Here is a 27,370-nt window from a genome sequence, read left to right as displayed (position 1 = left end):
TTACAGAAAAGACAGTGGTATAATTTGTACACCAATAATTTTGAGAAATACACCATATTTTTTCAATTTCCTCAATTTTACACCAAAATTAATGAATTTACACTGATTTATACACCAGTGTGCTACTTGAGTTTTGCCTAGATTTTTATCCTACTCGATAGATATCGACTCAGAGAGCACAAAAATGTATTTTTTATAAGTTTTGGTCAAGTAGTTTTGTTTTTAGAGAGTTTTGAATTTGTCCACTTTTTTGTCATTTAGAGCATAAATAGAGCCAGGAAACGCATTTGAAGTGAAAAAATGTGATTTTCTTAAAACGTGAATATTTTGCCTAGATTTGTATCCTACTCGATAGATATCGACTCAGAGAGCACAAAAATGTATTTTTTATAAGTTTTGGTCAAGTAGTTTTGCTTTTAGAGAGTTTTGAATTTGTCAACTTTTGGGTCATTTAGAGCATAAATAGAGCCAGGAAACGCATTTGAAGTGAAAAAAATGTGATTTTCTTAAAACTTGAATATTTTGCCTAGATTTTTATCCTACTCGATAGATATCGACTCAGAGAGCACAAAAATGTATTTTTTATAAGTTTTGGTCAAGTAGTTTTGTTTTTAGAGAGTTTTGAATTTGTCCACTTTTTTGTCATTTAGAGCATAAATAGAGCCAGGAAACGCATTTGAAGTGAAAAAAATGTGATTTTCTTAAAACGTGAATATTTTGCCTAGATTTGTATCCTACTCGATAGATATCGACTCAGAGAGCACAAAAATGTATTTTTTATAAGTTTTGGTCAAGTAGTTTTGTTTTTAGAGAGTTTTGAATTTGTCCACTTTTGGGTCATTTAGAGCATAAATAGAGCCAGGAAACGCATTTGAAGTGAAAAAATGTGATTTTCTTAAAACGTGAATATTTTGCCTAGATTTTTATCCTACTCGATAGATATCGACTCAGAGAGCACAAAAATGTATTTTTTATAAGTTTTGGTCAAGTAGTTTTGCTTTTAGAGAGTTTTGAATTTGTCAACTTTTGGGTCATTTAGAGCATAAATAGAGCCAGGAAACGCATTTGAAGTGAAAAAAATGTGATTTTCTTAAAACGTGAATATTTTGCCTAGATTTTTATCCTACTCGATAGATATCGACTCAGAGAGCACAAAAATGTATTTTTTATAAGTTTTGGTCAAGTAGTTTTGTTTTTAGAGAGTTTTGAATTTGTCCACTTTTGGGTCATTTAGAGCATAAATAGAGCCAGGAAACGCATTTGAAGTGAAAAAATGTGATTTTCTTAAAACGTGAATATTTTGCCTAGATTTGTATCCTATTCGATAGATATCGATTTAGAGAGCACAAAAATGTATTTTTTATAAGTTTTGGTCAAGTAGTTTTGTTTTTAGAGAGTTTTGAATTTGTCCACTTTTGGGTCATTTAGAGCATAAATAGAGCCAGGAAACGCATTTGAAGTGAAAAAATGTGATTTTCTTAAAACGTGAATATTTTGCCTAGATTTGTATCCTACTCGATAGATATCGACGCAGAGAGCACAAAAATGTATTTTTTATAAGTTTTGGTCAAGTAGTTTTGTTTTTATAGAGAGTTTTGAATTTGTCAACTTTTGGGTCATTTAGAGCATAAATAGAGCCAGGAAACGCATTTGAAGTGAAAAAAATGTGATTTTCTTAAAACGTGAATATTTTGCCTAGATTTGTATCCTATTCGATAGATATCGACGCAGAGAGCACAAAAAATGTATTTTTTATAAGTTTTGGTCAAGTAGTTTTGTTTTTAGAGAGTTTTGAATTTGTCAACTTTTGGGTCATTTAGAGCATAAATAGAGCCAGGAAACGCACTTGAAGTGAAAAAAATGTGATTTTCTTAAAACGTGAATATTTTTATAAGTTTTGGTCAAGGAGTTTTGTTTTTATAGAGAGTTTTGAATTTGTCAACTTTTGGGTCATTTAGAGCATAAATAGAGCCAGGAAACGCATTTGAAGTGAAAAAAATGTGATTTTCTTAAAACGTGAATATTTTGCCTAGATTTGTATCCTATTCGATAGATATCGACGCAGAGAGCACAAAAATGTATTTTTTATAAGTTTTGGTCAAGTAGTTTTGTTTTTAGAGAGTCTTGAATTTGTCAACTTTTGGTTCATTTAGAGCATAAATAGAGCCAGGAAACGCATTTGAAGTGAACAAAATTTGATTTTCTTAAAACGTGAATATTTTGCCTAGATTTGTATCCTATTCGATAGATATCGACGCAGAGAGCACAAAAATGTATTTTTTATAAGTTTTGGTCAAGTAGTTTTGTTTTTAGAGAGTCTTGAATTTGTCAACTTTTGGTTCATTTAGAGCATAAATAGAGCCAGGAAACGCATTTGAAGTGAACAAAATTTGATTTTCTTAAAACGTGAATATTTTGCCTAGATTTGTATCCTATTCGATAGATATCGACGCAGAGAGCACAAAAATGTTTTTTGTTATAAGATTTGGTCAAGTAGTTTTGTTTTTAGAGAGTTTTGAATTTGTCAACTTTTGGGTCATTTAGAGCATAAATAGAGCCAGGAAACGCACTTGAAGTGAAAAAAATGTGATTTTCTTAAAACGTGAATATTTTTATAAGTTTTGGTCAAGGAGTTTTGTTTTTATAGAGAGTTTTGAATTTGTCAACTTTTGGGTCATTTAGAGCATAAATAGAGCCAGGAAACGCATTTGAAGTGAAAAAAATGTGATTTTCTTAAAACGTGAATATTTTGCCTAGATTTGTATCCTATTCGATAGATATCGACGCAGAGAGCACAAAAATGTATTTTTTATAAGTTTTGGTCAAGTAGTTTTGTTTTTAGAGAGTCTTGAATTTGTCAACTTTTGGTTCATTTAGAGCATAAATAGAGCCAGGAAACGCATTTGAAGTGAACAAAATTTGATTTTCTTAAAACGTGAATATTTTGCCTAGATTTGTATCCTATTCGATAGATATCGACGCAGAGAGCACAAAAATGTATTTTTTATAAGTTTTGGTCAAGTAGTTTTGTTTTTAGAGAGTCTTGAATTTGTCAACTTTTGGTTCATTTAGAGCATAAATAGAGCCAGGAAACGCATTTGAAGTGAACAAAATTTGATTTTCTTAAAACGTGAATATTTTGCCTAGATTTGTATCCTATTCGATAGATATCGACGCAGAGAGCACAAAAATGTTTTTTGTTATAAGATTTGGTCAAGTAGTTTTGTTTTTAGAGAGTTTTGAATTTGTCAACTTTTGGGTCATTTAGAGCATAAATAGAGCCAGGAAACGCACTTGAAGTGAAAAAAATGTGATTTTCTTAAAACGTGAATATTTTTATAAGTTTTGGTCAAGGAGTTTTGTTTTTATAGAGAGTTTTGAATTTGTCAACTTTTGGGTCATTTAGAGCATAAATAGAGCCAGGAAACGCATTTGAAGTGAAAAAAATGTGATTTTCTTAAAACGTGAATATTTTGCCTAGATTTGTATCCTATTCGATAGATATCGACGCAGAGAGCACAAAAATGTATTTTTTATAAGTTTTGGTCAAGTAGTTTTGTTTTTAGAGAGTCTTGAATTTGTCAACTTTTGGTTCATTTAGAGCATAAATAGAGCCAGGAAACGCATTTGAAGTGAACAAAATTTGATTTTCTTAAAACGTGAATATTTTGCCTAGATTTGTATCCTATTCGATAGATATCGACGCAGAGAGCACAAAAATGTATTTTTTATAAGTTTTGGTCAAGTAGTTTTGTTTTTAGAGAGTCTTGAATTTGTCAACTTTTGGTTCATTTAGAGCATAAATAGAGCCAGGAAACGCATTTGAAGTGAACAAAATTTGATTTTCTTAAAACGTGAATATTTTGCCTAGATTTGTATCCTATTCGATAGATATCGACGCAGAGAGCACAAAAATGTATTTTTTATAAGTTTTGGTCAAGTAGTTTTGTTTTTAGAGAGTTTTGAATTTGTCAACTTTTGGGTCATTTAGAGCATAAATAGAGCCAGGAAACGCACTTGAAGTGAAAAAAAATGTGATTTTCTTAAAACGTGAATATTTTTATAAGTTTTGGTCAAGGAGTTTTGTTTTTATAGAGAGTTTTGAATTTGTCAACTTTTGGGTCATTTAGAGCATAAATAGAGCCAGGAAACGCATTTGAAGTGAAAAAAATGTGATTTTCTTAAAACGTGAATATTTTGCCTAGATTTGTATCCTATTCGATAGATATCGACGCAGAGAGCACAAAAATGTATTTTTTATAAGTTTTGGTCAAGTAGTTTTGTTTTTAGAGAGTCTTGAATTTGTCAACTTTTGGTTCATTTAGAGCATAAATAGAGCCAGGAAACGCATTTGAAGTGAACAAAATTTGATTTTCTTAAAACGTGAATATTTTGCCTAGATTTGTATCCTATTCGATAGATATCGACGCAGAGAGCACAAAAATGTTTTTTGTTATAAGATTTGGTCAAGTAGTTTTGTTTTTAGAGAGTTTTGAATTTGTCAACTTTTGGGTCATTTAGAGCATAAATAGAGCCAGGAAACGCATTTGAAGTGAAAAAAATGTGATTTTCTTAAAACTTGAATATTTTGCCTAGATTTGTATCCTACTCGATAGATATCGACGCAGAGAGCACAAAAATGTATTTTTTATAAGTTTTGGTCAAGTAGTTTTGTTTTTAGAGAGTTTTGAATTTGTCAACTTTTGGGTCATTTAGAGCATAAATAGAGCCAGGAAACGCACTTGAAGTGAAAAAAATGTGATTTTCTTAAAACGTGAATATTTTTATAAGTTTTGGTCAAGGAGTTTTGTTTTTATAGAGAGTTTTGAATTTGTCAACTTTTGGGTCATTTAGAGCATAAATAGAGCCAGGAAACGCATTTGAAGTGAAAAAAATGTGATTTTCTTAAAACGTGAATATTTTGCCTAGATTTGTATCCTATTCGATAGATATCGACGCAGAGAGCACAAAAATGTATTTTTTATAAGTTTTGGTCAAGTAGTTTTGTTTTTAGAGAGTCTTGAATTTGTCAACTTTTGGTTCATTTAGAGCATAAATAGAGCCAGGAAACGCATTTGAAGTGAACAAAATTTGATTTTCTTAAAACGTGAATATTTTGCCTAGATTTGTATCCTACTCGATAGATATCGACTCAGAGAGCACAAAAATATATTTTTTATACGTTTTGGGCAAGTGGTTTGGTTTTTGGAGGCATTTGAATTTTGCAACTTTGGGGGTGTTTAGAGCTACCGTTCGCCCAGAAAATCGATTTGAAAATTTCAAAAGGTGATTTTTGAAAACGTGGATTTTCTACACAGATTTGTATCCTATTCGAAGGAAATCGACTCACAGAGCACAAATACATATGTATTTTTTATAAGTTTTGGGCAAGTGGTTTGGTTTTTGGAGGCATTTGAATTTTGCAACTTTGGGGGTGTTTAGAGCTACCGTTCGCCCAGAAAATCGATTTGAAAATTTCAAAAGGTGATTTTTTGAAAACGTGCATTTTTTACACAGATTTGTATCCTATTCGAAGGAAATCGACTCACAGAGCAAAAATATGTATTTTTTATTAGTTTTAGGCAAGTGGTTTTGTTTTTGGAGGCATTTGAATTTTGCAACTTTGGGGGTGTTTAGAGCTACCGTTCGCCCAGAAAATCGATTTGAAAATTTCAAAAGGTGATTTTCTTAAAACGGGAATTTTTTACACAGATTTGTATCCTATTCGAAGGAAATCGACTCACAGAGCACAAATATGTATTTTTTATTAGTTTTAGGCAAGTGGTTTTGTTTTTGGAGGCATTTGAATTTTGCAACTTTGGGGGTGTTTAGAGCTACCGTTCACCCAGAAAATCGATTTGAAAATTTCAAAAGGTGATTTTTTGAAAACGTGCATTTTTTACACAGATTTGTATCCTATTCGAAGGAAATCGACTCACAGAGCAAAAATATGTATTTTTTATTAGTTTTAGGCAAGTGGTTTTGTTTTTGGAGGCAGTGCCGGTTTAAGCATTACCGGCGCCCCTGGGCAAGATTGCAAGTGGCGCCTCTCAAAAAAAATTCATTTTAAAACAACTTTTTAAAATCACGAAAAAGGCAATAGCAGATTATGTCTTACCTCTCATATACTTGTTAATGTATTTATTGACAATGTGCAGTTTATTAAAGTACATAAGGTTAACTTTAAAAAAAATTGAATATTCATGTTTTCTGACTTTTTTGTTTAAACACATTTAAAGAGTAGGTACAGTTGGTTTTATTTGAACAATATTTTTTCAAAAACTTTTTCAACTAGGTACATTAATGTCGTTTTCGATTGGAATCACTCAATGATTCACTCATTCTGAAATCCAATAAAAAAGTTTGAATCACTTCCACCCAATTCTTAATCTTAATATCTGTATTAATGAAAAATCAAATAATTTTTTTTTTTTTTTCAGTAGGAGAATAAAAAACTTGTTGCAGGCTTCTGAATGATTCCGGACGCTTCCGGACGGCCAATCGAAAACGACATACCTTTATAAGTATTAGGTTTGCTCGTTGTGAGCTCTAGGGCACTCTGGGTCGCTCCGAATTCGTTGTCAAGCGTTTTTTGTAGCTCCTTTTTCAACCAGAATTATTTCCTCTGTGTTCGATGTTCGCTGATGAAACTAAAGCCCTGAAGTGTTCGATGTGAAACTCTGACTTTTTTGACAGTTAATTTTGATATAAATAAATATGAAATATGAAATATGAAAATATGAAATAATTGACATGACTTAGAGTGCCCTGGAGGAGGGAACAACGAACAGATCGATTCTTTTATTCTCATACATAAACGTAGTTTTTTATGAGAAATGGAGAAGCTGTCAATTTTTGGCCTTTCTTCATTTTGGGTTTTCGGGATTTTGGTTTTTCGGGATTTTGGTTTTTCGGGATTTTGTGATTCTGGGTTTTCGGGATTTTTTGTTTTCGGGTTTTTGGGTTTTCGGGATTTAGAGTATTCTGGATTTTGGGCTTCCTGGACTTTTAATTCCGGGATTCTGTCTGTCTCCCTTCTGTTTCTTTATTCATTATTACAGTCTGGATATTACCAGCTATGATTTAGTGTTTTATATATAGGGGCGCCTTTGCAAAAATTAAATTGGTTGGAGGAATATTAGGATTGCTTTAGTCTTTCAAAAGAAATTGGGGCGCCTTGTTCTTCAAAGATGAACGAAGATTTTGGATACCATTGTCCTTCCGGAAGCCAAACAAATTAATTCAAAATTGGGGGGCGCCTTCATTCTTCAAAAAGCTTAGGACAAACTATACGAGCGCCGTTGAAAAAGTAAAATAGAAAAAAATTGGGGCGCCTTTGTGAAAGTAAAAATAAATAAAAAATGGATTAGATAGACTTCGTTATTTATATAACTTTTGTAAAAGTTCGGGGCGCCTGCGGCGCCCCTCAATGCTTGCGCCCCTGGGCGACGGCCCAGGCTGCCCCCCCCCTAAAACCGGCCCTGTTTGGAGGCATTTGAATTTTGCAACTTTGGGGGTGTTTAGAGCTACCGTTCGCCCAGAAAATCGATTTGAAAAATTCAAATGGTGATTTTTTGAAAACGTGCATTTTTTACACAGATTTGTATCCTATTCGAAGGAAATCGACTCACAGAGCACAAATATGTATTTTTTATAAGTTTTGGGCAAGTGGTTTGGTTTTTGGAGGCATTTGAATTTTGCAACTTTGGGGGTGTTTAGAGCTACCGTTCGCCCAGAAAATCGATTTGAAAATTTCAAAAGGTGATTTTCTTAAAACGGGAATTTTTTACACAGATTTGTATCCTATTCGAAGGAAATCGACTCACAGAGCACAAAAATGTATTTTTTATAAGTTTTGGGCAAGTGGTTTGGTTTTTGGAGGCATTTGAATTTCGCAACTTTGGGGGTGTTTAGAGCTACCGTTCGCCCAGAAAATCGATTTGAAAATTTCAAAAGGTGATTTTTGAAAACGTGCATTTTTTACACAGATTTGTATCCCATTCGAAGGAAATCGACTCACAGAGCACAAATATGTATTTTTTATAAGTTTTGGGCAAGTGGTTTGGTTTTTGGAGGCATTTGAATTTCGCAACTTTGGGGGTGTTTAGAGCTACCGTTCGCCCAGAAAATCGATTTAAAAATTTCAAAAGGTGATTTTTGAAAACGTGCATTTTTGAAGTTATACTTCTTATGGGAGGGTGGGTATGAAAATTTACTTTTTGACAAGAATGTCAAAGGGATTATGACGCGATCACCCTGGGTAGCAGGGCTGTCGTTTCACCTTTAGAGTACGCAGTACTTTAGTATTTAAAAATGCAGTACGCCACAGTACGGCAAACATAAAACACACAACACGTAGCAAGTTACATGTTTCATGTGGCAAGTTGCATGTGGCAAGTTGTATGTGGCAAGTTGCATGTGGCAAGTTGCATGTGGCAAGTTGTATGTGGCAAGTTGCGTGTGGCAAGTTGCATGTGGCAAATTGCGTGTGGCAAGTTGCATGTGGCAAGTTACATGTGGCAAGTTGCCAGGGTTGCATAAAGCTAACATTTCAGTTCAGCTCACAGCTCAGCTCAAATTTGAGCTAGGTACCATAGCTTAGCTCATTTGAGCTGAGCTGAAAGTGAGCTGAGCTGAAAGTGAGCGCCCCAACTTCCAACGCCTATATCTCGGAATTTTGAAAAAAATGAAAAAAATTTTTTTGATGCCAAAAGGTAGCGGGGACTCTAACCTACATTTGGGTACAACTTCCATCCCTGTAGGTACACGAGTTACACAGATGCAAGTCAGCAAACTTGATGACGGAACATATGTGTTACTTCGCAACCCATAACGTAATTCAACACCATTTTCCGCTGACAATCGATACATTGTAATATTCGAAGGCCAACGGAAAGTGGATGCATTGACCTTAGCTTTAAGTGATTAATTGATAATTTCAATAAAACTAATTCGGCAGTCGCAATCGACCCGAAGAACAATAAACACTGTTTTCTTTGGTAACAATATATTATAATTAATATATAACTGGCGCAGTCGGCAAAATAGAATTTTTTTTCGTTTAACTAAAAATCAGTCGAAAAAATAATTAAAAAAAAAAAAAAAAAACTTTTGTGTTGTTTACCATCCACAACCCCGCCACCACCCTGAAAAAAAAAAAAAAAAAAGTGAATTAACCATAAAATGGAAGCGATTCTACAGAATATTGTAACCACTTTAAACACACTCACTGCTGTCCAACAACAACAGCAGCAGCTCAATTCGCAGCAGCAAGAGATTCAAAGACAACAGCAGCAACTATGGGAGCAGAGAGTGCCAGCAGCTTCGGCTCCACCAGCTACATCAGGGTTACCGCTTTATAAAAGCATAGCTCATATAAAAGCTTTTGGAGGAGCGAGGGATGAGTTAACGCAATTTATCACCTGTGTTGACACCCATCTAGCAGATAACCCAGACACTGAGGATGCAGAAGTATATAAGGCTATATACAATATTAAAATCGTTGGGGAGGCGAAGACCCTTCTTTATATAAATGGACCAAAGTCATGGAAAGAAACTAGGAAGCAACTTGTTCAGCATTTCAGACCGGTGATCGACATCAACAACGTCTGGCACAAAATCAACAACTTGAAGGTAAATAATATTTTAGACTTATGTAATAATATAGAATTAATTTTAAAAGAGTGTCATGATTATGCACTGTATGAGTTAAATCATGTAGAAATAATTAATTCGTGCAAGCAATTATTAATAGCTAAAATAAAAGAACTCACCGTAGGTCAGTTATCTAGGGAAATAAGAAACAAGTTTGATTTAAGTGCAATTATCGACATACTAAGAACGTATATTCCAGATAGTGAGTGGAATTTAAAAAAAAATTATAGAACTAGTTTCGTAAATAGATCCAATTCAACACCCACCGATAATAACAGAGTTTGGCAAAATAACAATAGTCATGTACCTCAGGCCCATAACAGAACACACAATAGTTCAGGGCAAGCTAGGCATCCTTTTAATACTAGATCTGGACAGACGAGACAAAACAACAGTAGATATGGACAAGAAAGACAAAATAGTGCACAAGTATTCAATCCTTCAGGTCAGGTCAGAAATAGTCATCAAAACCCACAACCGATGGATGTAGATTATTTAACAAGTAGTATTGAACCAAGTTGTTCGGGGGAAATGGGTTCCGAAGAAATAAATAATATCGATCCGGCATCGGATTTTCGGAACTGAGCCTCGGACATAAAATTTTTTGCAATTTTACGATAAGTGATAAAAAATATAGAACGTTGATTGACACTGGATCTACAGTAAGTTTAATCAACTCATCTAGGGTTGATTGTAGTAAATTCCCTATATTAGAAACCAAATCAATTTTTTTGAATACGATTAACAACAAAACAAAAGAACTAATAGATATTGTTGTTACTGACGTACCAAAAGAATTCAGAATGGGAAAGAATAGTAAATTAAAATGGCACAAGATGAGTCTAATTAATAAAGATTATGACCTTCTTGTTGGGATGGATATTATAAGTAGAAATTTCACTAAAATTGATATGAAAGGAAAAGTTATAGAATTATGCAATACCGCGAAAATAAAATTATATTCTGGAGAAACATTAGAAATTGAAAATTATGAACTCTCAAGTGAAACTGCAAATGATGTAGATCTTTCACATTTGAATCCACAGGAAAGAGAAAAAGTTATTAAAATTTTAAAACGGTTTCAAAGTTTGATTTTTAAAGAGGGTGGTCCGCTTACAAATACAAATTCTATAATGCATGAGATAAGAACAACAACGGATCAGCAAATAAATTCTAGAGTTTATAGATTACCCCCAAAACATGAAGAGGAAGTTCGTAGGCAAATTTCAGAAATGGAAAAACAGGGTATTGTTCGAAAATCTAACAGTAGATACTCTTCTCCCATTGTGGTTGTCCCGAAAAAGATTGGAAGATCAGGTGAACAGAAGTTCAGGCTTTGTGTGGACTATAGAAAATTAAATGAAATAACTCTTGATGACAAGTACCCTCTGCCTAATATAGATAGTATATTAGACAAGTTAGGGCGAGCCCAGTATTTTACAACTTTGGATTTAGCCAAAGGCTACTACCAAATAAAAATGAGCCCCGAGGACATTCATAAAACTGCATTTGTTACTCCAAATGGTTTATATGAGTTTACTCGGATGCCTTTTGGCCTTAAAAACGCCCCAGCGACGTTTCAGAGGCTTATGAATGAAATACTAAGGGAACACATAAATAAGATCTGTGTTGTCTATCTTGACGATATTCTCATATTTTCCACTAGTTTAGAAGAACATCTCATTGCCATCAATACAATCTTTAAGACACTTGCCAAACATAATCTCAAGGTCCAGTTTGATAAATGCTCATTCCTTCAAAAAGATACAGAGTTTTTGGGGCATATCTTAACTGATGAAGGTATGAAACCTAACCCTGATAAAGTTAAATGCATTTCTGACTATAAACTGCCAACATCAGAAAAAGAACTAAAATCATTTCTGGGTGTAACAGGATTTTATCGGAAATTTGTAAAAAATTACTCAAAAATTGCATATCCGATGATTAAGTATTTAAAGAAAAATGCAAAACTTAATTCAAAAGACCCAGAGTATATACAGGCATTTGAAACTTTGAAGAGAAATATCACGAACTATCCTATATTAAGATTTCCTAATTTCCAAAAGCCTTTCACTGTGTTTACTGACGCTTCCAACTTTGCTATTGGTGCAGTGCTGACCCAAGAAGGGCAACCTGTTTGCTATGCTTCGAGATCGTTAAATGATCATGAGAAGAGGTATTCACCCACTGATAAAGAATTTCTTGCTATTGTCTGGTCAGTGACATATTTTAGACCTTACCTCTGGGGAAATAAATTTAAAATAGTCACAGACCATCAACCTATTAAGTATCTTAATAAAAAATACAAAGGCAAAGAATTTTCCGCAAGAAATCAGAGATGGTTACTGAAATTGTCTGAATTTTATTACACAATAGAATACTTAAGGGGTAAAGACAATAAAGTGGCAGATTTTTTGAGCCGCATCAAGGATGTGAACCAAATAGACGGTGAATCGGACTCAAATGTGGCAACTGTCCACTCAGCACCAGAGCAACAGTTGGATCATTTCTCAATAAAAGAAGAAATAGTTAATAAATATAGAACTCAAATAATTTTATCTAATAATGTTTCAACTGAAGTCGAAGTGTTTCATAGTAGAAGAATCATCCATGTAGATATGACTAAAAATCAGTTATATTGGGAAGATCTCTTCAAACGAACTCTTATAAAAGGAAAAGTTGGAATTTATACCGAACTATCGTATCATGAGTATAACAAAATTCAACAGTGTTTAATAAAACTTTTCAAGGATAATAAAAACCTTTCATTTGTTAAGTGCACACTTAGAGCTCTCGAGGTAAGAAATGAAGCAGACGTTTGTAAACAAATTTCTTTATACCATATCAAAGAGAGTTGTCATTCAGGAATTATTGAAACATATAAAACATTGAAAAATAAAATTTATTTTCCAGGTTTAGTCAAGCAAATATCGAAGGTTATAGGAAATTGTCAAACATGTCAAGAAGGCAAATATGATAGAAATCCTATTAAACCAAAATTCAAAATTTCTGAAACACCAACAGAAATGAATGAAATATTACATATGGATATTTATCATTTTAATAAGTTATTTTTTCTAACATTCTTGGATAAACTTACAAAAAAAGCTTATGTCTACAGCTTAACTAGTAAGAATTGGGTAAGTAAACTGGAATGTATTGAAGAACAATTTTCCAAGTTCGGAAATCCAAAGAAAATCGTTTGCGATAACGAATTCCAATCAGAAAATATAAAAGAATTTTTCCGAGAAGAGGATGTTCAAGTTCACTTTACCAAACCGAATTCCCATACAGGAAACTCTGACATTGAACGTTTTCATTCTACGCTACTTGAAATTTTATTAACTATAAAAAATACAGATTTAACTACTAACCAAAAAATTCATAAAGCAGTTAAAATATATAATAATAGGTATCACTCTACTATCGAAATGAGTCCAAATAAAGCAGTAGAGACAGAAGCAAATATTTTAACTGAGAAAGCCAATAAACGTAAGGAACATATTATAAACAGAAAAAATTTAGATAGAGAAGAGTACAATGAATGTAGAAGTGAAGGATTTATAAGAAATTATAAACATTTACGTCATAAAAATGAACCTTATTTTAGAAAGAAAAAATTACAAAATGTCCATCCAACAACAGTTAAAAGACCTAATAAACTTGCAGGTTCTAATTTGCATAATGCTTTGGACAACTCTAATGACAGCAGTGGTAGCGGACCAAGCACTTCTCATCTCACAAATCCAAACTAATAATGGTTATACAGTCATCAATCGAGGAACAGTGGAGTTAATAAATCAAACACAAACCATTATTCATATAATAGATTCAGTAGAAATAATGACCGTAATCGAAGGGCTTGAAATAAATTTGCAAAAATTGAAATTAGAAAACAACATTCACATATTAACAGAGATTATCAACATCAAAGCCAAAGTTAGGGCTCTAGTTTCCACCTTTCGGCAAAAGAGAGGCTTAGCTAATTTTATTGGAACAGGTCAAAAATGGTTATTTGGAAGCATGGATGATTACGATAGACAAGACATTCTAGAACATTTTAAAGTTGTCGATATTAATAATAGAAATGCTATTGAAAATCTAAATAAGCAAATAAGTATTAACAGAAACATTATGAATAACATCAATAATTTCAATGAAGTCATTAAAGAAGACAGAAAACACATATTAGAAGCTTACAATAACGTAATTGACAATCAAAAGAACTTAACATTAAAACTTTTAAAAACAGACCAACTTTTGAAAATTAAAATACTAGAAGACAAAATTGACAATATTCTTGACAACATAGCATCTGCTAAACAGGGTATTTTACATCCTAGCATATTGACAGGAGAAGAAATAGTGAGTTCTGACTTAGATTTTTTAAACTTAAACATTCAAAAATAGGAGCATTTAATCTTAACGGTACAAAACTAATTTTAGCTATTAAGCTTCCGAAAAGTTACATTCAAACTCAATTAAAAATGATTATTCCAATGCCCAACAAAGATTTTAAAGAAATTGATATGTTAACCACAGAATTCATTGAACTAAACAGAATTAAATTTAACTATGATCCCAACAATATATACATTAAAAACTTGAATAAAATGGATAATTGTTTAAATGATGGTTTTTGTAAATTTAATATTAACAACAAAACGGAAATAATAAATATAGAAGAGAATCTTGTTGTTTGTAAAAACCTAAAAAAAGAAATTGTAAATAATGGTTGTGACGACCGAAATTTAATTTTAAGTGGAAATTATATAATAAATATTAATAACTGTACCATAAATATAAGAAATATTACAATATCAAATTTTAATATTGAATTTGTACATAAATTTCCATATGAAGAAGACCAAAATGTAATCATAAAAGAAAAATTAAGTTTTGAAACTATGCTAAAAATATATCAAATTGAAAACCTAAATCATATAAATGAGCTAAAATACCATAAAAATAATAATTATATAATAAGCTCAGTCACAATCTTTATTGTTATCATAGCCATAGTTATAATTGCAGTTTTAATAGTTATAATTAAAAAAAAGAACAAAAATGTCAAAATTATTATAAAAAATATAGAAACAAAATTACAAACTGCTACAAACAAAATTCAGGAGAATCTTGAATTAAAGGGGGGTGAAGTTACACAGATGCAAGTCAGCAAACTTGATGACGGAACATATGTGTTACTTCGCAACCCATAACGTAATTCAACACCATTTTCCGCTGACAATCGATACATTGTAATATTCGAAGGCCAACGGAAAGTGGATGCATTGACCTTAGCTTTAAGTGATTAATTGATAATTTCAATAAAACTAATTCGGCAGTCGCAATCGACCCGAAGAACAATAAACACTGTTTTCTTTGGTAACAATATATTATAATTAATATATAACTCACGCGTTCTCAAACCAGGAGAACTTAAAGGTAAAAAAAAAGTTAAGCCCGATTCTGAAAAAATAGGCATGATGTGGCGGTTTAACATGCAAAGCGATTTTTTAAAAATCTGACAATGTGCAAAGCGTAGGCCCATGACACAAGCTATCATTTGGCATCACTCCCAAAAATTGCTCTCAAGCGGCTTAGCTTCCAGGAGCGTTCAAAGATTCGGGGATTTTTCGAAAAAAAAAATTTACCCCAACTTTCAAACACGATTTTCTCGGAATTTTGAAAAAAATCGAAAAACCGGATTATACCACTTTCGGGTAGCTGAGAATATAAGCTTTCATATGGCACCACCCTGTCTCTAGATCAAAGCCTTCCAACGCCTATATCTCGGAATTTCGAAAAAAATGAAAAAAATTTTTTTGATGCCAAAAGGTAGCGGGGACTCTAACCTACATTTGGGTACAACTTCCATCCCTGTAGGTACACGCGTTCTCAAACCAGGAGAACTTAAAGGTAAAAAAAAAGTTAAGCCCGATTCTGAAAAAATAGGCATGATGTGGCGGTTTAACATGCAAAGCGATTTTTTAAAAATCTGACAATGTGCAAAGCGTAGGCCCATGACACAACCTATCATTTGGCACCACTCCCAAAAATTGCTCTCAAGCGGCTTAGCTTCCAGGAGCGTTCAAAGATTCGGGGATTTTTCGAAAAAAAAATTTACCCCAACTTTCAAACGCGATTTTCTCGGAATTTTGAAAAAAGTCGTAAAACCGGATTGTACCTGATTTTTTTTATGATAAAAAAAGAAATATTTTACTAAAAAAATAGAAATATATTTACTATTAAAAAAACCAAGAGAAAAGATCACGAAAAATTATCTGTCTTATTTATAAAAATATCCATGTGTTAAAATAATTCCATTAATAACTAGAACCAAACATCTTAAGCTATGGTGTTTTATAAAAGTTTAAAATATCTTCATATTTCATTATACTTTCCAAATAAAAATCAATGTATCCCCTCACCCATCACAGCTCAGCTCAGCTTACTTTACCTTAGCTCACCCAACAGCTCAGCTCAACCATCAGCTCAGCTCAAATGAGCTGAGCTATGGTACATAGCTCAAAAGTGAGCTACCTCAAAATTTGAGCTGAGCTGTGAGCTGAGCTGAGCTCACTTTTGAGCCTTGTAGCAACCCTGCAAGTTGCATATTGCTACTACTAGTGCTGAAGCACACACAATTCTCATAAAATAACCATATCGCACATTTTATGCTCAATTCATTTAGTTTCGTTAAGCGTATACCGTACGTTCTGAACCGCACAACATGTGTAAATTTCACAGAATAAATTGAAAACTACATGGACGCAAGGAGGATGAAAGAATTAATTTATTGTTCACTTGATAAAAATGTAAAAAAACGATGTGTGGATTAATTAATTTAATAATAGAAATTAAAAATATCAAATGAAATTCATTTACATATACTGAATGAGAAGTATAACTTCAGTCGCGTGTACATGTGTACACACACTCTTTTTTTTACACAGATTTGTATCCTATTCGAAGGAAATCGACTCACAGAGCACAAATATGTATTTTTTATAAGTTTTGGGAAAGTGGTTTGGTTTTTGGAGGCATTTGAATTTTGCAACTTTGGGGGTGTTTAGAGCTACCGTTCGCCCAGAAAATCGATTTGAAAATTTCAAAAGGTGATTTTCTTAAAACGGGAATTTTTTACACAGATTTGTATCCTATTCGAAGGAAATCGACTCACAGAGCACAAATATGTATTTTTTATAAGTTTTGGTAAAGTGGTTTGGTTTTTGGAGGCATTTGAATTTTGCAACTTTGGGGGTGTTTAGAGCTACCGTTCGCCCAGAAAATCGATTTGAAAATTTGAAATGGTGATTTTTTGAAAACGTGCATTTTTAACACAGATTTGTATCCTATTCGAAGGAAATCGACTCACAGAGCACAAATACATATTTTTTATAAGTTTTAGGCAAGTGGTTTGGTTTTTGGAGGCATTTGAATTTTGCAAACTTTGGGGGTGTTTAGAGCTACCGTTCGCCCAGAAAATCGATTTGAAAATTTCAAATGGTGATTTTTTGAAAACGTGCATTTTGTACACAGATTTGTATCCTATTCGAAGGAAATCGACTCACAGAGCACAAATATGTATTTTTTTATAAGTTTTGGGCAAGTGGTTTGGTTTTTGGAGGCATTTGAATTTTGCAACTTTGGGGGTGTTTGGAGCTACCGTTCGCCTAGAAAATCGATTTGTAAATTTCAATAGGTGATTTTTTGAAAACGTGCATTTTGTACACAGATTTGTATCCTATTCGAAGGAAATCGACTCACAGAGCACAAATATGTATTTTTTTATAAGTTTTGGGCAAGTGGTTTGGTTTTTGGAGGCATTTGAATTTTGCAACTTTGGGGGTGTTTAGAGCTACCGTTCGCCCAGAAAATCGATTTGAAAATTTCAAAAGGTGATTTTCTTAAAACGGGAATTTTTTACACAGATTTGTATCCTATTCGAAGGAAATCGACTCACAGAGCACAAATATGTATTTTTTTATAAGTTTTGGGCAAGTGGTTTGGTTTTTGGAGGCATTTGAATTTTGCAACTTTGGGGGTGTTTGGAGCTACCGTTCGCCTAGAAAATCGATTTGTAAATTTCAATAGGTGATTTTTTGAAAACGTGCATTTTTTACACAGATTTGTATCCTATTCGAAGGAAATCGACTCACAGAGCACAAATACATATTTTTTATAAGTTTTAGGCAAGTGGTTTGGTTTTTGGAGGCATTTGAATTTTGCAACTTTGGGGGTGTTTAGAGCTACCGTTCGCCCAGAAAATCGATTTGAAAATTTGAAATGGTGATTTTTTGAAAACGTGCATTTTTAACACAGATTTGTATCCTATTCGAAGGAAATCGACTCACAGAGCACAAATACATATTTTTTATAAGTTTTAGGCAAGTGGTTTGGTTTTTGGAGGCATTTGAATTTTGCAAACTTTGGGGGTGTTTAGAGCTACCGTTCGCCCAGAAAATCGATTTGAAAATTTCAAATGGTGATTTTTTGAAAACGTGCATTTTTTACACAGATTTGTATCCTATTCGAAGGAAATCGACTCACAGAGCACAAACATGTATTTTTTATAAGTTTTGGGCAAGTGGTTTGGTTTTTGGAGGCATTTGAATTTTGCAACTTTGGGGGTGTTTAGAGCTACCGTTCGCCCAGAAAATCAATTTGAAAAATTCAAATGGTGATTTTTTGAAAACGTGCATTTTTTACACAGATTTGTATCCTATTCGAAGGAAATCGACTCACAGAGCACAAATATGTATTTTTTATAAGTTTTGGGAAAGTGGTTTGGTTTTTGGAGGCATTTGAATTTTGCAACTTTGGGGGTGTTTAGAGCTACCGTTCGCCCAGAAAATCAATTTGAAAAATTCAAATGGTGATTTTTTGAAAACGTGCATTTTTTACACAGATTTGTATCCTATTCGAAGGAAATCGACTCACAGAGCACAAATATGTATTTTTTATAAGTTTTGGGCAAGTGGTTTGGTTTTTGGAGGCATTTGAATTTTGCAACTTTGGGGGTGTTTAGAGCTACCGTTCGCCCAGAAAATCGATTTGAAAATTTCAAAAGGTGATTTTCTTAAAACGGGAATTTTTTACACAGATTTGTATCCTATTCGAAGGAAATCGACTCACAGAGCACAAATATGTATTTTTTATAAGTTTTGGGCAAGTGGTTTGGTTTTTGGAGGCATTTGAATTTTGCAACTTTGGGGGTGTTTAGAGCTACCGTTCGCCCAGAAAATCGATTTGAAAATTTCAAATGGTGATTTTTTGAAAACGTGCATTTTTTACACAGATTTGTATCCTATTCGAAGGAAATCGACTCACAGAGCACAAATATGTATTTTTTATAAGTTTTGGGCAAGTGGTTTGGTTTTTGGAGGCATTTGAATTTTGCAACTTTGGGGGTGTTTAGAGCTACCGTTCGCCCAGAAAATCGATTTGAAAATTTCAAATGGTGATTTTTTGAAAACGTGCATTTTTTACACAGATTTGTATCCTATTCGAAGGAAATGGACTTACAGAGCACAAATATGTATTTTTTATAAGTTTTGGGCAAGTGGTTTGGTTTTTGGAGGCATTTGAATTTTGCAACTTTGGGGGTGTTTAGAGCTACAGTTCGCCCAGAAAATCAATTTGAAAAATTCAAATGGTGATTTTTTGAAAACGTGCATTTTTTACACAGATTTGTATCCTATTCGAAGGAAATCGACTCACAGAGCACAAATATGTATTTTTTATAAGTTTTGGGCAAGTGGTTTGGTTTTTGGAGGCATTTGAATTTTGCAACTTTGGGGGTGTTTAGAGCTACCGTTCGCCCAGAAAATCGATTTGAAAATTTCAAATGGTGATTTTTTGAAAACGTGCCTTTTTTACACAGATTTGTATCCTATTCGAAGGAAATCGACTCACAGAGCACAAATATGTATTTTTTATAAGTTTTGGGCAAGTGGTTTGGTTTTTGGAGGCATTTGAATTTTGCAACTTTGGGGGTGTTTAGAGCTACCGTTCGCCCAGGAAATCAATTTGAAAATTTCAAATGGTGATTTTTTTAAAACGTGCATTTTTTACACAGATTTGTATCCTATTCGAAGGAAATCGACTCACAGAGCACAAATATGTATTTTTTATAAGCAGGGATAGGATCTTGTGGACCTAAAAACTTAAAAAAAGGCAAAATAAAACTCCGAAAAAGGCATAAAAAGGCATTTATTGAGAAAAGAATGAAATATAAAAATTAATTGCAGTAATTTTCAACAATCATGAGTTTTTTAAAATTTTCAGTTAACAAGCGCCTGCGATTGTCCCTTAAAGCCTGGTACGCTGCTCGCGCTAAATTTTAGCTAAGATAAAATTTCCATACAAGTTATCGATAATTTGCATGGGACTCATTTTAGCTCTGCTAAAATTTTTCGATAATTTGTATGGGAGCTAAAATTTAGCGCGAGCAGCGTACCAGGCTTAAGAGTGCTCTAAAGGAGCTAAAATATCTCTCTACATCTGTAGAGACGACTGGACCCCAATTAAATAACTCGACATCGCCCACTTCAACATTTGCCGGGTGCTCTGGGGTCGAACTATGGCATAAGTTCGTTACCGTTTTGACTATTGCTTTCTCTATTTAATTAGAAGAAAATGATAGAGACATAAAGCGTCAATACGTTAACGTACGTAGTTCGACCCCCGGATTTGTGTTCCAATGTATTACGCAATTTATTTGTTCAACTTTTTCGAGTCCCTCAAAAACATCTTTTGCGACTGCCAATTTCGCAGCTTCCAAATCTCTCTGGATTATGTCCAAAATCTGGAGAATTTTTTCAATGGAGTATTGTAAATTGAGTAAGTTAGCTTTTGAACTCTGATACGTGTCGGTTGTCGGCCGCGCAATAGAACGTAGAAGACAATAAATGGTAGCAATAGCAGTCAAACAAGTTGCATAGGTAGACCTTTTCATTCGAATTTTGTTTGTGTGGGTTAATTAGTGAATTTGTAATATAGAATAGATATATTGAGTAAGTAATATACTGAGTAAGTTAGCTTTTTGTTTGTATATTTGTGTGTAGGCATTAACTTTAAGACGCTAGAAAGATAAAAAAACATAGGAAAAGACAAAAAAAGGCAATAACAAGAGAAAAGGCAAAAAAAGGCAATAACGAAAGAAAAGGCAAAATAAAATACATATATTTGGAACAAGGGGGACGTGAAACGTGTTTGTATTTAATCTATAATGTCGTACAATTAAGCAAGAAAAAAAGGCAAATTCCACAACATCCTATCCCTGTTTATAAGTTTTGGGCAAGTGGTTTGGTTTTTGGAGGCATTTGAATTTTGCAACTTTGGGGGTGTTTAGAGCTACCGTTCGCCCAGAAAATCGATTTGAAAATTTCAAATGGTTATTTTTGGAAAACGTGCATTTTGTACACAGATTTGTATCCTATTCGAAGGAAATCGACTCACAGAGCACAAATATGTATATTTTATAAGTTTTGGGCAAGTGGTTTGGTTTTTGGAGGCATTTGAATGTTGCAACTTTGGGGGTGTTTAGAGCTACCGTTCGCCCAGAAAATCGATTTGAAAATTTCAAATGGTGATTTTTTGAAAACGTGCATTTTTTACACAGATTTGTATCCTATTCGAAGGAAATCGACTCACAGAGCACAAATATGTATTTTTTATAAGTTTTGGGCAAGTGGTTTGGTTTTTGGAGGCATTTGAATTTTGCAACTTTGGGGGTGTTTAGAGCTACCGTTCGCCCAGAAAATCGATTTGAAAATTTCAAATGGTGATTTTTTGAAAACGTGCCTTTTTTACACAGATTTGTATCCTATTCGAAGGAAATCGACTCACAGAGCACAAATATGTATTTTTTATAAGTTTTGGGCAAGTGGTTTGGTTTTTGGAGGCATTTGAATTTTGCAACTTTGGGGGTGTTTAGAGCTACCGTTCGCCCAGAAAATCGATTTGAAAATTTCAAAAGGTGATTTTCTTAAAACGGGAATTTTTTACACAGATTTGTATCCTATTCGAAGGAAATCGACTCACAGAGCACAAATATGTATTTTTTATAAGTTTTAGGCAAGTGGTTTGGTTTTTGGAGGCATTTGAATTTTGCAACTTTGGGGGTGTATAGAGCTACCGTTCGCCCAGAAAATCGATTTGAAAATTTCAAATGGTTACACTGTGTTCGAAAATGGAACTTTTTTTTTCCGACAGAGAGCTCTCCTATCTACTAAAGATAATTCGAGTATGCTGAACACGATGGCGTTCTTAGTTTTTCTGGATTAGGTCAAATAAGAAAGATTTTTGCGTTTGAAATTTTGTTTGCACATCCCAAAACTGAGGGTATAAAACACCATATATTTTCCAATTTTTGATTTTTTATCGATGGAAAATCTATTTTTTCGCAAGTATTATTCGTAAAAGAAGTTATTTGAAAAAAAAAATCTGCCGAATGACATTTTAAATCATTATTTTATGGCAAAAAAACGTCGATTTTTCTTCAATTTTTCTAATATTTTTCGTATTACTTAAATTTAAATGCAGCACTGGGTGGCAACGACTTGATGTTGTATTTCAGGATAGAATATGGCTTTGTTTACAAATACGAATAGGCAGTTCCTACCTATCTACAATATTGGTTAAGCTTAAGAGTGAAAAAGTAGCAGTAAAACACTGTTTTTTTTTAATTTTTAAGTTTATAAAATAAAAAAATTAGAAAAAGTTTAAATGCAATACATATGTAGGGGAAGTGGGGGCAAAACGCCCATGGGCTCAAGTAGCATAAAAACCCGCTTAAGAGAAACCCTTTTAAGAGAAAAACCCGCTTATCTGAAACACGTTTCTGATCTTTAAATATTTTCTTCAGTTAAACGGGGACTGTGAGAAATATATTATGTGTTGTGTATGTAAGCTCATATAATGCACATGGAAGTAATAGTAAATATGTTTTAATTTTAAAACAAATTGAAAGAAAAATGATTTTTTGAACTTAAACAAAAATTAAATAAAAATATTGATACCATGCCTGATTTTTTAATTAAATATCTACATACATCTACATATGTATAATATTCCAGAGTACTAACACATACAAGGTGTGTACAAAAAAATGTTGAGTTTTCTCATACATTTGTACCTTTATAGTTAAAAAATGTAAGAAAAATTGAAGAAAAATTGACGTTTTTTTGCCAAAAAATAATGATTTAAATAGTTATTCGACAGATTTTTTTCAAATAACTCCTTTTACGAATAATACTTCCAAAAAAATAGATTTTCCATAATTTTTTTATCGATAAAAATCAAAAATTTAAAATATATGGTGTTTTATACCCTCAGTTTTGGCATGTGCAAACAAAATTTCAAACGCAAAAATCTTTCTTATTTGACCTAATCCAGAAAAACTAAGAACGCCATCGTGTTCAGCATACTCGAATTATATTTAGTAGACATAAGAGCCCTCTGTCGGTTTTTTGAACTATCACAGTGTTATTTTTTGAAAACGTGCATTTTTTACACAGATTTGTATCCTATTCGAAGGAAATCGACTCACAGAGCACAAATATGTATTTTTTATAAGTTTTGGGCAAGTGGTTTGGTTTTTGGAGGCATTTGAATTTTGCAACTTTGGGGGTGTTTAGAGCTACCGTTCGCCCAGAAAATCGATTTGAAAATTTCAAAAGGTGATTTTTTGAAAACGGGAATTTTTTACACAGATTTGTATCCTATTCGAAGGAAATCGACTCACAGAGCACAAATATGTATTTTTTATAAGTTTTGGGAAAGTGGTTTGGTTTTTGGAGGCATTTGAATTTTGCAACTTTGGGGGTGTTTAGAGCTACCGTTCGCCCAGAAAATCGATTTGAAAATTTCAAAAGGTGATTTTTTGAAAACGTGCATTTTTTACACAGATTTGTATCCTATTCGAAGGAAATCGACTCACAGAGCACAAATATGTATTTTTTATAAGTTTTGGGAAAGTGGTTTGGTTTTTGGAGGCATTTGAATTTTGCAACTTTGGGGGTGTTTAGAGCTACCGTTCGCCCAGAAAATCGATTTGAAAATTTCAAATGGTGATTTTTTGAAAACGTGCATTTTTTACACAGATTTGTATCCTATTCGAAGGAAATCGACTCACAGAGCACAAATATATATTTTTTATAAGTTTTAGGCAAGTGGTTTTTTTTTGGAGGTATTTGAATTTTGCAACTTTGGGGGTGTTTAGAGCTACCGTTCGCCCAGAAAATCGATTTGAAAATTTCAAATGGCGATTTTTTGAAAACGTGCATTTTTTACACAGATTTGTATCCTATTCGAAGGAAATCGACTCACAGAGCACAAATATGTATTTTTTATAAGTTTTGGTTTGGTTTTTGGAGGCATTTGAATTTTGCAACTTTGGGGGTGTTTAGAGCTACCGTTCGCCCAGAAAATCGATTTGAAAATTTCAAATGGTGATTTTTTGAAAACGTGCATTTTTTACACAGATTTGTATCCTATTCGAAGGAAATCGACTCACAGAGCACAAATATGTATTTTTTATAAGTTTTGGTTTGGTTTTTTGAGGCATTTGAATTTTGCAACTTTGGGGGTGTTTAGAGCTACCGTTCGCCCAGAAAATCGATTTGAAAATTTCAAAAGGTGATTTTCTTAAAACGGGAATTTTTTACACAGATTTGCATCCTATTCGAAGGAAATCGACTCACAGAGCACAAACATGTATTTTTTATAAGTTTTGGGAAAGTGGTTTGGTTTTTGGAGGCATTTGAATTTTGCAACTTTGGGGGGTGTTTAGAGCTACCGTTCGCCCAGAAAATCGATTTGAAAATTTCAAATGGTGATTTTTTGAAAACGTGCATTTTTTACACAGATTTGTGTCCTATTCGAAGGAAATTGACTCACAGAACACAAATATGTATTTTTTATAAGTTTTGGGCAAGTGGTTTGGTTTTTGGAGGCATTTGAATTTTGCAACTTTGGGGTGTTTAGAGCTACCGTTCGCCCAGAAAATCGATTTGAAAATTTCAAAAGGTGATTTTCTTAAAACGGGAATTTTTTACACAGATTTGTATCCTATTCGAAGGAAATCGACTCACAGAGCACAAACATGTATTTTTTATAAGTTTTGGGAAAGTGGTTTGGTTTTTGGAGGCATTTGAATTTTGCAACTTTGGGGGTGTTTAGAGCTACCGTTCGCCCAGAAAATCGATTTGAAAATTTCAAATGGTGATTTTTTGAAAACGTGCATTTTTTACACAGATTTGTATCCTATTCGAAGGAAATCGACTCACAGAGCACAAATATGTATTTTTTATAAGTTTTGGGCAAGTGGTTTGGTTTTTGGAGGCATTTGAATTTTGCAACTTTGGGGGTGTTTAGAGCTACCGTTCGCCCAGAAAATCGATTTGAAAATTTTAAATGGTGATTTTTTGAAAACGTGCATTTTTTACACAGATTTGTATCCTATTCGAAGGAAATCGACTCACAGAGCACAAATATGTATTTTTTATAAGTTTTGGGCAAGTGGTTTGGTTTTTGGAGGCATTTGAATTTTGCAACTTTGGGGGTGTTTAGAGCTACCGTTCGCCCAGAAAATCGATTTGAAAATTTCAAAAGGTGATTTTCTTAAAACGGGAATTTTTTACACAGATTTGTATCCTATTCGAAGGAAATCGACTCACAGAGCACAAACATGTATTTTTTATAAGTTTTGGGAAAGTGGTTTGGTTTTTGGAGGCATTTGAATTTTGCAACTTTGGGGGTGTTTAGAGCTACCGTTCGCCCAGAAAATCGATTTGAAAATTTCAAATGGTGATTTTTTGAAAACGTGCATTTTTTACACAGATTTGTGTCCTATTCGAAGGAAATTGACTCACAGAACACAAATATGTATTTTTTATAAGTTTTGGGCAAGTGGTTTGGTTTTTGGAGGCATTTGAATTTTGCAACTTTGGGGGTGTTTAGAGCTACCGTTCGCCCAGAAAATCGATTTGAAAATTTCAAAAGGTGATTTTCTTAAAACGGGAATTTTTTACACAGATTTGTATCCTATTCGAAGGAAATCGACTCACAGAGCACAAACATGTATTTTTTATAAGTTTTGGGAAAGTGGTTTGGTTTTTGGAGGCATTTGAATTTTGCAACTTTGGGGGTGTTTAGAGCTACCGTTCGCCCAGAAAATCGATTTGAAAATTTCAAATGGTGATTTTTTGAAAACGTGCATTTTTTACACAGATTTGTGTCCTATTCGAAGGAAATTGACTCACAGAACACAAATATGTATTTTTTATAAGTTTTGGGCAAGTGGTTTGGTTTTTGGAGGCATTTGAATTTTGCAACTTTGGGGTGTTTAGAGCTACCGTTCGCCCAGAAAATCGATTTGAAAATTTCAAAAGCTGATTTTCTTAAAACGGGAATTTTTTACACAGATTTGTATCCTATTCGAAGGAAATCGACTCACAGAACACAAATATGTATTTTTTATAAGTTTTGGGCAAGTGGTTTGGTTTTTGGAGGCATTTGAATTTTGCAACTTTGGGGGTGTTTAGAGCTACCGTTCGCCCAGAAAATCGATTTGAAAATTTCAAAAGGTGATTTTCTTAAAACGGGAATTTTTTACACAGATTTGTATCCTATTCGAAGGAAATCGACTCACAGAGCACAAACATGTATTTTTTATAAGTTTTGGGAAAGTGGTTTGGTTTTTGGAGGCATTTGAATTTTGCAACTTTGGGGGGTGTTTAGAGCTACCGTTCGCCCAGAAAATCGATTTGAAAATTTCAAAAGGTGATTTTCTTAAAACGGGAATTTTTTACACAGATTTGTATCCTATTCGAAGGAAATCGACTCACAGAGCACAAACATGTATTTTTTATAAGTTTTGGGAAAGTGGTTTGGTTTTTGGAGGCATTTGAATTTTGCAACTTTGGGGGTGTTTAGAGCTACCGTTCGCCCAGAAAATCGATTTGAAAATTTCAAATGGTGATTTTTTGAAAACGTGCATTTTTTACACAGATTTGTGTCCTATTCGAAGGAAATTGACTCACAGAACACAAATATGTATTTTTTATAAGTTTTGGGCAAGTGGTTTGGTTTTTGGAGGCATTTGAATTTTGCAACTTTGGGGTGTTTAGAGCTACCGTTCGCCCAGAAAATCGATTTGAAAATTTCAAAAGCTGATTTTCTTAAAACGGGAATTTTTTACACAGATTTGTATCCTATTCGAAGGAAATCGACTCACAGAGCACAAACATGTATTTTTTATAAGTTTTGGGAAAGTGGTTTGGTTTTTGGAGGCATTTGAATTTTGCAACTTTGGGGGTGTTTAGAGCTACCGTTCGCCCAGAAAATCGATTTGAAAATTTCAAAAGGTGATTTTCTTAAAACGGGAATTTTTTACACAGATTTGTATCCTATTCGAAGGAAATCGACTCACAGAGCACAAACATGTATTTTTTATAAGTTTTGGGAAAGTGGTTTGGTTTTTGGAGGCATTTGAATTTTGCAACTTTGGGGGTGTTTAGAGCTACCGTTCGCCCAGAAAATCGATTTGAAAATTTCAAATGGTGATTTTTTGAAAACGTGCATTTTTTACACAGATTTGTGTCCTATTCGAAGGAAATTGACTCACAGAACACAAATATGTATTTTTTATAAGTTTTGGGCAAGTGGTTTGGTTTTTGGAGGCATTTGAATTTTGCAACTTTGGGGTGTT

The sequence above is a fragment of the Episyrphus balteatus genome, chromosome 3 (genome assembly GCF_945859705.1).
Source record: "Episyrphus balteatus chromosome 3, idEpiBalt1.1, whole genome shotgun sequence".
NCBI lineage: Eukaryota > Metazoa > Arthropoda > Insecta > Diptera > Syrphidae > Episyrphus > Episyrphus balteatus.
This window is presented reverse-complemented; position numbering follows the sequence as displayed.